At 40.0% G+C, this 13,804-nt stretch overlaps 1 protein-coding gene and 1 long non-coding RNA gene across 6 annotated transcripts in view; both read right to left on the bottom strand.

Annotated features, from left to right (window-relative positions):
• cux2b (cut-like homeobox 2b) overlaps positions 1-13,804 on the bottom strand; it is a 104,919-nt gene that overhangs the window by 89,836 nt on the left and 1,279 nt on the right. The window lies entirely within an intron of this gene.
• On the bottom strand, positions 3,538-4,827 carry LOC112486457 (uncharacterized). Its single transcript, XR_003048889.1, has 2 exons — positions 4,598-4,827; positions 3,538-4,261 (listed from the first exon to the last, which is right to left on the bottom strand). It is a non-coding gene; the product is annotated as an uncharacterized LOC112486457 (long non-coding RNA).

Here is a 13,804-nt window from a genome sequence, read left to right as displayed (position 1 = left end):
CACGTGAATCCCCAGCGGTGTCTGCGAAGGTGTAAACACAGTAGTACTCCGGCATAAAAATGACCCCCTGGGTGAGGTACACATGATCCAGCCGACAACCAAAATACAAGCTGCTGGCATTTACCTGGAGGATGCCTAATGGAGAGAGCTCTCAGACAAAAGTAATCATTGTTGCAGCAGAACACTCAGGCATCACTCACTGTGAGGACAAACACATAATAAAGTGCAGGCAGAGAGGCAGTGAAGGTGTTCCTATTATCATCCACTGGAGATTTATGTCTCAGAGTGAGTGGGCTTGATAAGTCTGATGAAGTGGAATGAGCTCAGCCTTCGATATGTACTATCTGTACTGGACCACTCCGCCACCGCAGCCCACGGCACTCCCTTATCTGTGATCGGATGCCAAGCACATTCACTAGGAGGGAGGTCAACATCACTGCCATGACTGAGCCACACCAAGGGCATGCGATTGGAAGGATGGGGGGAGGTGGCTTTGGGCAGACACATCCTAGGCCCATTTACACAAATGTAATTTTCCCGGCTCCCCTTACTCAAGGTGACCAAGCACATAATTCACGGTCCACACAAGACGATTCTGATGGCCTCGCTGCAGCAGACACTCACACATGCAAAACAAGGCAAAAATACAGTGAGAGGGCACATTTGACAAATCAGCATGGGTATAAATAGCTTAATACCAAAGTCAAAACCTCACCAGTCTGCACTTGGTATAATTAGACCTCAGGCTGTAGTAGAGAAAAATGTCTAAACTACTGCTATGTGCAGTATTTTATCTGAAATGTATTAATATAAAAACAAATTCTGACAATAGTTACAGTATTTTACAGGTACTGGCACTAGAGCGGAACAGAAATGTTCCACAAAGCAATGAGCAAATGGTGAAAGTCGCCCAAAGTCACACATTTCACAAGAGACAATTTATGAGCTGCAAGATATAAAACAAGAACAGAATTAATGAGCAGATCAAGAATTTAAAGTGAAATGAGAAAAAAATAATTCAAATACAGACTGTGGATATGAACTATTGCAATCTTAGAGGAGTGCTGAGTGGACAGGCCTGGCATGCTCAGCCACTGTGACTGCCAGGTATCTGGACTTCAGCTGGACCAGATGACTGCAGGTGAATAAATGAAGGTATCTGTGCTTATGTTCAGCTGTCTTTCCACACAGAAGTCATTTTAATATCACCAGACTGCGTTTATCCATTCAGCATCCAAAAATGTTAAAAGTGTTTGAGGAAAGTGTTTTTAGCTCAAATAATAATTTTGTCCTGGCTGCAGTTCATAAAACTCATATGTTTGCTTATCATAACAAAGAACTGCACCACAGTCCTAATATTGGTACTGCATTAATAGTCAACAGGGATCATTTCCCTGGAACATCATGCTGAGATCAAACACTGCAAGAGCAAACATTCCTGTGAGGTCTGTGCAGAAAGCCTGTAGTCAAGAGCTCAGGAAAAACCCACAGGACTGTCCACTTTACATGACCATGCCCAAGAGTTGACCCAACTCACACACTACCACACAGACACATAGATACACACCAACACACACACACCAAAAATTTTAGTTCCTCAGGCAAACTCTCCCTCCTGCCACATACAGCTGAAGCCTGGAGCAATGTTTAGCTAAACCCGCTGGCCTACGTAGGCAGAGAGAATCCCCAGAGGGCTGAACAATCAGACAATTTCAAGATCATGAAGCATTAAACCAATCCCGGCAGGGTACACTAATTAAACAGCCGAGCCCGGCACAGCCAACCAATCCCCACAGAGCAATTAAATCCATCCCTTCTAAAACACTGTGGAACCTGTCTGGGGAAAACTGCCGAGGAGTGAGAGAAAGAGCGAGAGAGGAAGAGAGCGGGGAGAGAACGGGAGCGCAGGGGAGGAAAATATCATAAAATTATCTGGAAAAAAAAAAGCAGGAAAAAAGTATAAAGAAAATACAGCAGGAGGCTAACGAGGAAAACTGAAAAAAGAAGTCTACTCAGGCAAAGGTGAGCAAATATATAAATATATATTTATATATATATATATATATTTGCATTTAAATTTTGTCACAATTTATCTTCACCTTTTACTGTGTTGCGATCAAAAGTTGCATATTTAATTAAGATTACAAGGTCTGAAAAGCACTCGTGGGGCTGAGGGGAGAGACAGCTCGAGGCCTGTACTGCACAGTGTTAAGACAGTTGCAAACCATAATCAATACCTCGATGGCCTCCACGAGAAAAGTAAATGAACAGGTGACAATGGAGGTGTGACTTTGCAGAACAACAAACCAAATACAGGGTGACCACGGAGGCAGAGGATGGTTTAGGTGCATGGCTTTACATCCTACATACTGTACATACTGTACATACTGTACAGCCCACATACTGTGCAGTATTTCCACGTACTGTACAGCCCACATACTGTGCAGTACATTCACCAATCACTACATTAGGTAAAACCTGCAGGTCGGACACCCATCTACATTTAGAACTGCTTTATTTCCTAACATAAAAGCATCACACAGTTGCTGCAGATGTGTCAGGTGAACATTTGTGATACCATGTGACTTCAGCGGTGTAAGGTCCAGTAACTGTAGAAGCCACAGAAGCAGAAACACGTATAATCCTGCTGGATGACTGGTTAATCCTGCTGGATGACTGGTTATTAATAGATGGATGTGGATGCTTTTTTACCAGCACCACCAGCTGCCAAAGACCAACTGTGTCAAAGTTCAACAGGTCAGTTTGAGACATAGGGAAACAGATATTACTATATATAATCCTCTTACTGTGAAGTAAGTGTACTTCGCTGTACTTCTGTGTGCTCTGAGTGCGTATTGCATGTTTAATTATCTTAATAAAACAAATAAATAAATCCATTCATACAAAAGTAATGATGTTCAAGGCCACTTCTACTACAGTTCACCAAAACTAGCCTATTAGACTTAGCTGCTGGTGGAAACCCATGGTCAAATGATCATTTGTGCCATTTGGCTCAAAGTGTTTCCAACATGGCAAAGATGCAGAGGCAGTCTGAAGTATGACTGCATTTTATAAAAGAAGGCACTGATGCATTTTCCAAGACTGAAAACAACGAAGCGAAGAAATACCAACATACACTTCCACTGCATGTGGATGGAGCTGTCGACTCCAGGGCCGGAGCTGACGGCCTTCTCTGCCCTAACGCTCCAAAGGTAACAATAGAACACAGACTCTTCCAGGTCCTGTCCTGTGTTTTTTTAGTGCCAATCATGTGTCAACCTACTTTTACTATAGTGTATAAATATCAGCCATCCTCTAAAATTACATTTCCATGACAAGGACCGCCAGAGTGTGTCTGGCTGAGAGGCTGCTGCAGGTACCGTGTACATACAGCACCTTCTCTTCTATTTGCAACAGTTGATAACTGCAGGTATATTATATGTGAACATGAACGTTTTTAAATCTCCAGATCAATTTCATCTGAATCAAATGTCAAACATTACTGCAAACTTAACAGTAGGAAGGAATAAAATGCTCTTTTTTTTTTTTTTTTTTTTCCAATGAGAATCAATAAGAGCATCGATAAAGAATAAAGAAAGTTAACACATTAGTGTAATCACATCAGAACTGTTATCAGTTGTCACAAAAGGTTCCTGTGATTTTATTTTGATGGTTTAGAATCTAAACTTTAGATCATCAGTGGGTGGAGTACTCAGACCCAGACCAGGTCTAGATCCAACAAGACAACACTCCTAATCACTTAATTCTTGCTTGCTTCAGCGGCTCGTCTGGACCATGTCTACATGCCCTGACTTTCTGTCATGTGATTGGCTGAATAGATAATTACATGAATGAGTAGGTGAACAGGTGAAGTAACTGGTGAGTAAATGCCAACATTAATAATTCAAGAACATATGAATAAGGCGATAGAATTTCCCAGATGTTACAATTAAGAAGGAAAATTCTCTGTTCGTCTTTTTTTTTTTCTTTTCTTTTTTTCTTTTTACATTTGTTGTGATTCAAGCAAATGCTGCTGCAGACCAGGGGTGTGGACAGGGAGATAGACTTGCTCCTTTCTCCCTCCGACCGAGGAGGTGTATAAATCACAAAGCCCAGCTTCATGTCTCCACTTCCTGTTCCTCTCCATTAAAAATGATAAACTGTACCTCTTGAAGCCACTGGCTCGCTTTAGGGTCCCAGTCTGCACCTTTCCACGGTGAAGAAGCAAAGTGTGTGCGGCTCAGATTTATTCCATCTCCTCCTATTGTTGGGGATGAATAAGGGAGTAATTAAGTGTGTGGGGGAGCAGCTGCACAAAGACAAGAGCAGCCAACACAACCCAGCCTGATCCATCTGCTTTTGCAGTAACACACCTTTGCTATTATTTTGATGAATAAGAGCACATCTGCTTAGTAATAACAAACTCTGGTTTAATGCTCAAAGACCACCAAGAGGCCATCTTTTAAGGCACTCCTGTCTTTTCTGTTCAAATGAGTACGAATGTGTGGCGTCACCCGCACCACTCTTCTTCCAGGCCGGTGAACAATCTTAGAGCTGTGGCGATTAATGAGAGAAGTAGAGATCCCCCACAACTGACCTGGAGGAGCTCAGTGAAGCACTGATCTCCTGAATTGTTGGACAAAGGAGCTGCACCACACATCTGGGCCACACAGAACAGAAACACACACCACTGGAGGCACAGACAGAATATCTGAAAAATTATTGAAAAAATAATGAATTTAATTTAATGTAATTAAATTAATCTAGCTAATTCTTTGTTATATATTATTTGTTATACATTATTTTTCAATATTCAAACTAATATTCAAAAACACACATTTGGTTTAAACATAATTTCTCATTATTGTTTTCATTATTATTCCAATAAAAAACCTTTTTTCTAATCAATTATTAAATTATTTGCTTTGGCATCTAAATAAACTAACAAAAAAAAACGTATTTTTATGTCAACTTGTGTAATATATTGTAATCAATGTACATTTTTACGTTATTACTTTATTTTTTCTGAATAAATAACTATCAAATAATTAAAAAAAGAGCAAGACAAAACATAAAAATAATAATAATCTTAGAAGCGCACATTTATATATTGGATTTTTTGTTAATTTTTGCTTTTCAAATATAATATTTTATTTTTTATTTATTCTTCATTATTTTATTTTTTTCCAGAATATATTGCTTCATAATTACCACTTGTGTTTAATAACATGAGTGAGTGTGTAATCAAAACTTTTGTATCACATCATTAGCTCCTTCGCTCCGATGCCTTTTGTTGTTGACCGTCACTTGCATCGTCAAATACTCTTACTTCTGCTCTAAACATCCACTAATATCCTTTCCTTCTGCCACAGCCCTGATGCTTTTACATCACACAGAAAAGTCATGGACGACAGAATATCACTACATGGAGTGATTACCTGTCAAAGCCGTTACAGCACAAAGTAAGAGGGGGCAGGTCAGTGGGATTCACTGTAAGCCTGGTAAAATGAACAGGAAAAAACTAGAGCTCGATACGTCTGCAGCAGCGTCAGACAGTCAAAACAAATAAAGCCAAGGCCACGGTGGAGAAATGTGGTCAATATGGACTTACCAGGCAGAAGCCTGGTTGTCAGCAGGGAGAGAGGACACAGCTTTATACCCTGTGCTCCCGGCGCCTGACACTTCCTGCTGCCTGGCTGTGAAGAAAGAGGAGGCAGCCCCACCACGAGGAGCCATCCTCCTGCAGACTTATGTGTCCCTGAAGTTTTGTTAAAGCTGCTTATTTACTCCTGCAAAGCAATCGCTCCAGCCCAGGGGCAGCAGATGTGAGAAGGCGCTGCCATGAAAAATATAAAGCACTGTGGACTACCGAGGGGACAGCTTCCTGCCCAGACGTCAGAGGCGCTGCTTTATACAGGTGACCACATTACAAAGCTGAAACAGGCAGCAGCGTAGAGGTAGAATAATGACAAGGTTTTTATCACTCATTAGCTGCAACAATTAGTCAATCAATACAGCGTTTAATCATATTTCCCTGTCCAAAAATACCAGCTGCTGGTGCTTAGTAAAAAAAAGAGAGGCTTGGTTTATTTTTAACAGGCATTAGTGATCTTCTTAATCTAAAAGAAATCTCAGATTGTGGTCCAAACTCTGACCTGGGAAATAATCAGGGATGTTGAATAGTTGTGTGTGGTCCATACATTCCTTGACTTATTATTATAAATTTTACTCAATTATAGCTACGTTTATTTTATATTGATTCTTTTTTTTTTTTTTTTTTGTTATTACTTTTCAGGAAATTATTTACTTTCTCTACTGTGTTCTTAAAAATAAGCAAGCTGTAGCATCACAGTCTCTTGTCTGTAATGCTGCAGCAGGTGACTTACAGAGAAAGGCGTGCTCTTACTAAGTCACTTATCAACTTAACAACTAAGTAACATCAACCAAGCTAACAAAGCTGCTAGCTGAGACACGTGACTGGGATCAACCTAGAGGTGAAATAAAAAATGACTTAAGGACTCTTTTGTCACATGATGTGTATGTGATGTGGCCGAAAAGAATAAATACCATTTAGCACCACTGTGCTGAAACAGAGGCAGTACAGTGTATAAAATACATCAAAACACGACATGCAACATCAGCATGACTTTGATCTGGTGAAAAATAAAAAACTTCATGAAACATGTTTACACTGCAACTTGTGTCTTGGATATTGAGGCGTTAAAGACCCTTCAGGTGCACAATCAAAGCTACAGACAAAAAGATGAGCAGAGCCGAGAGCTCATCACGCAGCAGTGTGAAGAACACGAGCACTAACCAAAGCCAAATGATTGGATAGGTATGGAAATCTGCTTGAAGGAAGGTCAAAGTGATTAAGCTGACATTAATGACAGGCCTAGTCTTCCTGTGAGAAACGCTCAGCGTAGCCGTCTCTAAACCCATTTGTCATTCTGATTCCAAAGCTGAGGCGTTCACTTTGAAGTCTCTACCACTAATGCTACACTGAGAGGTTAAACAGCTTAATGCTTCAGTCTGCCTCACTCCCCCTCCTCCTCCAAAGTTTGCTGCCTTTTTAACGCAGAGAGGTTACGGCTCCTGGAAGTTTGCACGACTCAATTTTGCCCCTACATGTTCGTGCAAAAACAAATCTTTCCATTCTGTATGAATTGTTGTGTCTGTCAAAAGTTCGAAGGAGGCGGACCTGAGGGATAGGAGAGGCACGACAGGCATGTCCCACCCTTTTATTCACAGGAGCAGAATTAATAAAAAGCCCGTGCAGAAACATTAATATAAAAGGTGACCACCGTTGAGTATGATGATGATGATGATGATGATGATGACCATGTGACAGCTTTTACATTTACGCACAGCAGTAATCTGCTGTAAACGGGAAGATAACGTATGAAACTAACTGTTGAGGTCAATACTGAAGCTTTTTATATCCATCACTGTGTATGAATGAAATGATACAGTCATTATGATAAATAATCCCAGACGTGAGGCGCTGTGGACTGACTTTCTCTGCACTACAATGAGATTAGAGCCGTGAATCTGACATGAACAATATCAGCAAACAAACAAACAAACAAACAAACACGTGAAAGCATGAATGGAAGGCACACAGACTGATTTTCACAGGCAATTTCAGACATACAGTGTGTGTGTGTGTGTGTGTGTGTATGTGTGTCTGCCGATATACTGGCACACAGAGCAGCCTGGCAGCGAAAGGCAGCCAAGGCTTGCAGGCTGCAAAGCAATTTCACTGTTTGGCGATACTGTTGTCTGTGTGTGTGGATTAGAGCTGACACCAGAGCAAGTGAGTCATGCTAAATGTAGTACAATCACTGAGCTTTTGTTCCTAATCTAAAATCCTGCTGCCTTTTCAATTTGTGGCAGAGAGAATGAGAGAGAAAGAGGAAACAAGGCTGAGAAATCGCAAACAAATAAGGAGTATGTTTTTTCCCCCACCATAGAACAAAAAACAGAGGTAGGGTCAATAACAGTGGAGGGGGGAGAAAGGGCAAGAGATGAAAACTTTACTGAACCCTAAACCATCTGGTTTACTTTAACCCACCTTTTCTGTGGTTTGGACATTTTTGAAAAGTAAGTACAGTAGTTAGATATCAGAACCCTTACCAGTAATTAGCTGTTTAGGTCACTGCCCACCCTCTCCACTAAACACCCAGTCTGTCTATACGTAAAAGGAAACAGGGATCTGAAACATTGTTTGCTGTTAGCATGCAGGTAAACAGTCAATTGTAACTACTTTGGACACTCCGTGGTGCATTATAACAGTAACAGATGTTTGATTATATGACATACTGAGGTATCTACCATGTCCAGGGTTAGGATATTACAGGACAATAGGCTCAAATAAACCATGAGAATAATCAGACTGTAATTCCACCAGTTTGGTTTGGCTACGCTTTTTATCAGCTGACTGTTAAAAAAAAGTCTTTGTAAAGACACAGTGATCTTGCTCCCTCTCTATTCAGGTACTGTACTGGCCCAGAGTTGTTTCTGGGCCTGGCAGGACCTGGCAGGACAAACCCTGACCCGTCCTTTTCATGCCCGCCCACGGAAATGCCATCTGGTCGGTGTGAATGATTACCACAGCATCGGCCAGGTGACCTGCAGCCAGCATGAACCAAGGTCACTCCACCTCAGCGCTTCGCACTTTCCATGCCCTCTTTTCATCAGCCAGCAGGTGAATTATTCATCCTGCTCCAACACGGAGCCACAAATCTGCAGCACCAACACCTTAACTGCACACTCAAAGTCTACTGATATAATAGCTCATAATGAGAAAATAAACGCCCCAGTGTGAACTGCTGAAATAAAAAGCCTATGCGCCCCTCAGATATGCTCTAATGGCTGTTACAGGTATGGGCCTATAGGTGCCGGAACCAGCGTAATTGATTTTAAGCCTGATAGAAACTAGCTCCAGCCGTGACTGAAGGTGAAATAAGTGAATTAATTGATTACAGACACATGTAGCACAGTGTGTCACATTTAAACTGCAGGCGTGTCTGCAGCCGTCTGCTCCGGAGAATATTTACCAGAACTGCCGTCAATAAGATAATGTGATCAGATACATGAGAGCCGTGTAAAACAGTAATCAGCTTCAGTGTCAAACACACACTGTTTCAGTCAGAGAGCTGAAGACGTCTCGCCACATAAGCCATTTTAACACATGCATTTGGATACATTGATTTTGGACCATATATCCTGTCAATAGATCCTATTAAAAAAGGACGCAGCTATCAGGTGGCAAATTCCACGTTTAAATGTTCAATATACCAGATGGGAATCTTGGAATTCGGCTCAAGGATCCTATGAAAAATAATACAGAGTGCACACTTCCATGAAGAACGCTCTCTGTCTTTTTGGTTTTTTCTTAAATCTCTTATCAGTTTATAATTAGGGAAGGTGAGGAAAATTTCAACAACACTGATTTTTGGTAAGAGTAACTTGTCGATACTCATTATTACTGATTCTGATTTTCCTTGAATTGACAGATCAGATTTTAGGAATCTCAAAACTACATAGTCCTAATGTTTTAATGATACAAAAAAAAAACTAATAAATCATAAACTCTGTTAAAGCTCGTAAAGCATTTAATTTTAACAGTAATATAATTTAGTTTTAACATTAATAATAAGAACCATATATTTTGTTAAATAAATATTGAAATAATTATTTATCTTACTAAAATACAGTTTTTACCAACATGTGTGTTTAATCTTATTTATTCCTTCAGACTTAATATTTCACTCTAAAGGATTTTTTTAAAACGTACCCATGAGCACGAGAGGACAGCTGAATATTTATGTGCGTTATGGATGAATAAGCTGAAATCTAGGACAGTAATACACATCCACCAATTCCTCAGTGGTGGATGTTTTCACAATTTTTTATACCATTTGACAACAATCCCTAAGAGCAGCTACTAAAATGGAAACACAGTGGTGTGTTTGACAGGAGGAGAATATCAGAGGTTTACAAACACGTACTTTATATTAATGCCCTTCTCTAGACGTCAAGAAAACCTTTCTTAGATCAGTAATGACCACGGACTGAAGGTTGTTTTTTAATGATAATGTAAAGAAGGAAATTGGCTCATATAAGTTTTTCTGTTTTATCTTTGTCATCAAGAGATTTCATGAGATGCAGAAACCCAGAATAAGAGGTGGCTAGAGGCAGTAAAGTGATCACTGGGTTGACCAACAGCAGAGGTTCAACAAAAACAAAAACCCATCCTTTGACCCAGTTTTCTCCTGTTTAAATTGGTGTATTAAAGTGCAGTAATTTGACTTTTTCTCAGGACAAAAAAGTCTTTGGACTGAAAGGCCAATTATAGAAGAAAGCTACAATAGGCTGTAAAATTGGTAAGCAGTGGAGCCATGTTTATGTTTGTTGGTAAAGTAACGAGAGCTGCACTACAGCAGCCTAAGAAGATCAGGATCCACATCCAACCAAATTCAAATTATTTATTGATGGATTTAGATGTAGACCAACTTTTACTCCATTCAACTTTACTTCATTTATTTCATCATCTGTTAAGATTACTTTACTGCAAAATAGGATTTTGTTTTAAAAGAAGAAAGAAAAAAAAGAACTTGAAAAAAAACCTGAAATGTACTTTGGACATTGGTATTTTGACCATAAAAAAACTGTCTGAATGCTGTAGAACTGAAAACTCATCTTTTATGCCATTGTGTAAACTCAAATGTGCCACTGTTTCCTAGATGCTTAACATTGTAGGTTATTGTTATTCTACTTTAATTAACAACAAATGGTTTGATCATTTCATTAAGCTGTTGTTTTTTAATTTATGCACTAATGTAATAAAATCTGAAGTAATTTACTTGAGTGGAAAACTTCAGTGGTCTTTCCCGCTCTAATAATATTAGTATCAGTATTAAATTAAACCAATAAAGTCCTTCCAGCCCCATGACACCAGGTAATGGCTGAGCCAGTTCAGAGCTGTAGCTCCCAGGCTAGTCCGTCACCTTTAATGGAAAAACTCGAACGAGTGCATCTATCAGAAACGTTAAACAGTCCAGAGCGGCCGGGTTTGAGTCAGAATAAGATTCACATAAATGACCACCTCCCCTAGGTCAACACATGTGAGGTTTCACTTCATTTCATGTCTCTTCATCTGTTAAAATTCAGGCTCTTGCTGTAAACAATTAGGCATTTATAAAAATATACAAATAAAATGCCTGTGTTTGTCTGCAGGGACACTGCCCTCTGTACACGTTTTCTTTTTTCCTGTTGCAAAAGCTAACACACTTCAATATCTAAAGTGAATACCATCTATGTATATTATATTCTGAATAAAATACAAAAGACAGAACTTTGTGCAGTAATTACCCAAGGTCTTTTTTTTTTTTTTTTAACTAACCAAATGTAACGTCTTCTGCCTCCACCCTCCAATCAAAGCTTCCAGGATCCCACCGCATGAATGAAACCAAGGTCCAGAGTCTGGGAGCTGAAGCAGAACTGAGAACGAGAGCGAGCAGCCATCGGATCTAATATCTCCCCCTCGATGGAGGCTTTTCCAAGGAGTCTATGCTCCTCCTGTCGTTCCTGCTCTTGCTGCGGCTGCTGCTACTGCTGTGATGCTCCTGTCATTTCTCATGTTACAATACATCAGTCAGGCAGCTGAGACGGTGCCCTTGCGCCAGCCGAGGCTGATTTACAAACATTAGCGGGGAATACAATTACACAGCTGTACAACCCCCCTTTTCTCCACTCTGATCTGCTCTTCTGGCCCGGGGAGGAGCAGCTGTATGCAGCTTCAAGAGGAAGAAGAGGAGGACAAGACAGAGGAGAAGGAGGAGGTGGTGGACACGGAAAACACGGACACAGCCTCTAGCTCTCCTGACCAACGTGTGCGTTCAGGAACACAAACGTGCAACCTGGCATGTGTGAGTCTGGTGCTTTTTAAAGCCAACATCCAGCCCTTGACGTGAGGACTGTGTACAGTGAAGACGGCACAGGTTATGGCTGCGATACAAACAAACCGCTCACATTCAGCGGCTGCACTGACATGTTGTTAGTGTCATAGCTGAGGCATCAACACACCGTCGCTGCTCCTTTTATAGCCACAGTGTGTTGTAAGAAACACTGCAGCCAGGCTAACGCATGTCTACAAATGTGTTGTTTTATCTCAGGCTCTACTTTGCGTAAAGGTGTACTAGTGACTGTGTGTAACTGTGTGTGTTATGTGTTCATATGTCACATTATTCTGCTTCAGTGAAGCTCTGAAGCCCTAACCTGACACATCCATTAATGTGTATCGTTTCTTTAAACATAAATATACAACATTGTGCAAAAGTCGACCACTTGGTTTTAGTTAAGTATTTCTGGTGGATGTTATTAAATTCATGTCCAGTTTTGGAGAGCTTGAACCCTGCTATTCATGTTCACATATGATGGAGGAATAGACACTGTGTTGCCCAAACAACATATGTGTTTTGACAGTTTAAAACAGTTTTGTCTTCACTGATTAAATTAAATCCTGACAGGAACCAGTTCAACATTAACCCTTCACTGTTTCTTTTGTAGCTTTTGGTGTGGGAGAAACACTACAAAGAGACTAATGTCTCCAAAACTGTGCATTCTTTACGCGTCTGCACAAACCTGATATGACATCACAGGTTTCAGGTGTTACATCCACGAAGTTCCAATTGTTTCTGAAAAACGGAAATTAAATCCTAGTCTCCAACGAGGTATGTTCTTGTTCACAAAGTTATATATATATAAAGATGTATTTCACCGCGATATCATGACGATTGTCCACTACAGGAATTTATCCCAGTAACAATTAAACACTCTGACATAGTTACAGCACAGAAGGCACTCTGTGTGGACACAAAACAGTTCCAGATCCTTTGGATGGAGCAGAGAAATTCTCCTTCTGTTCTTGACTCCCATCATTATGAGCGTCCTCCGTTATTGTAACATGTGGAACAAAAGACAACGAAATCTGCTCAAAGCCTTAAATTACCATCTTGAGTATCTCCATGAAACATGTCATCTGTCAGGAGTTAATGTTTATATTACTGTCAGCAAATCATAGTCATTAGAAAAGATTGAGCTGAAGTCTCTTTTGGGCTTCGATCTACCCTAAGACTTCAGTAAAAACTCAAACCAACGACAGACACACTTTTTTCTGCTTTGTTTTTGGTTGTCAAAGGTTATGAGTGGTAACTCGTCAAACTGTCATCATGTTTTTCTGTGTTCTGGACACTGTTACAAAGCTGCACAGTTCAGTCAGTTTTGTATAAAATGTAAGTTTTTCTCTATTTTTGGGTCAATCCATCTTCATTTTACAGTGAAAGATTATTACTATTGCATTAACACTAAAGAGTCACTGTTGGAAATAAAGTCAATCAATTTTATTTAAACTATCTCTATTCAGATATAAAAATAAAAATAAAACATCAACTTTTTTTTACAGTCGTACATGTTGCTTTAATCACTAATCACTGCAATTATGATGAAGTTAAAAAACAATGTGTCATTTCATCATTTTGTCACACGTCTAACATCTGTCTGCCTGTATTGGGATTTATATCAATCATTCAATTGTTTCTACATGAGCTACAAAAGCCCAACTGATGACTTATTGTCACTTTTAGAGCTACTGTATCTGTGCAATGTTCCCCACTGCACCTGGGCTAATAATGCATGTATTAACATACAGCCTGTACAAGCCCACTGTGCAGAAACAGACCAAATAACTTGCACGAACATCTATCTAATCATCACTGATTCTTCCTGACTTTAACACCGC

This window comes from Cynoglossus semilaevis, chromosome Z (assembly GCF_000523025.1).
Source record: "Cynoglossus semilaevis isolate Cse_v1.0 chromosome Z, Cse_v1.0, whole genome shotgun sequence".
Taxonomy (NCBI): domain Eukaryota; kingdom Metazoa; phylum Chordata; class Actinopteri; order Pleuronectiformes; family Cynoglossidae; genus Cynoglossus; species Cynoglossus semilaevis.
The sequence above is the reverse complement of the archived record's forward strand: the minus strand, read 5'-3'. Positions and strand labels throughout refer to the sequence as shown.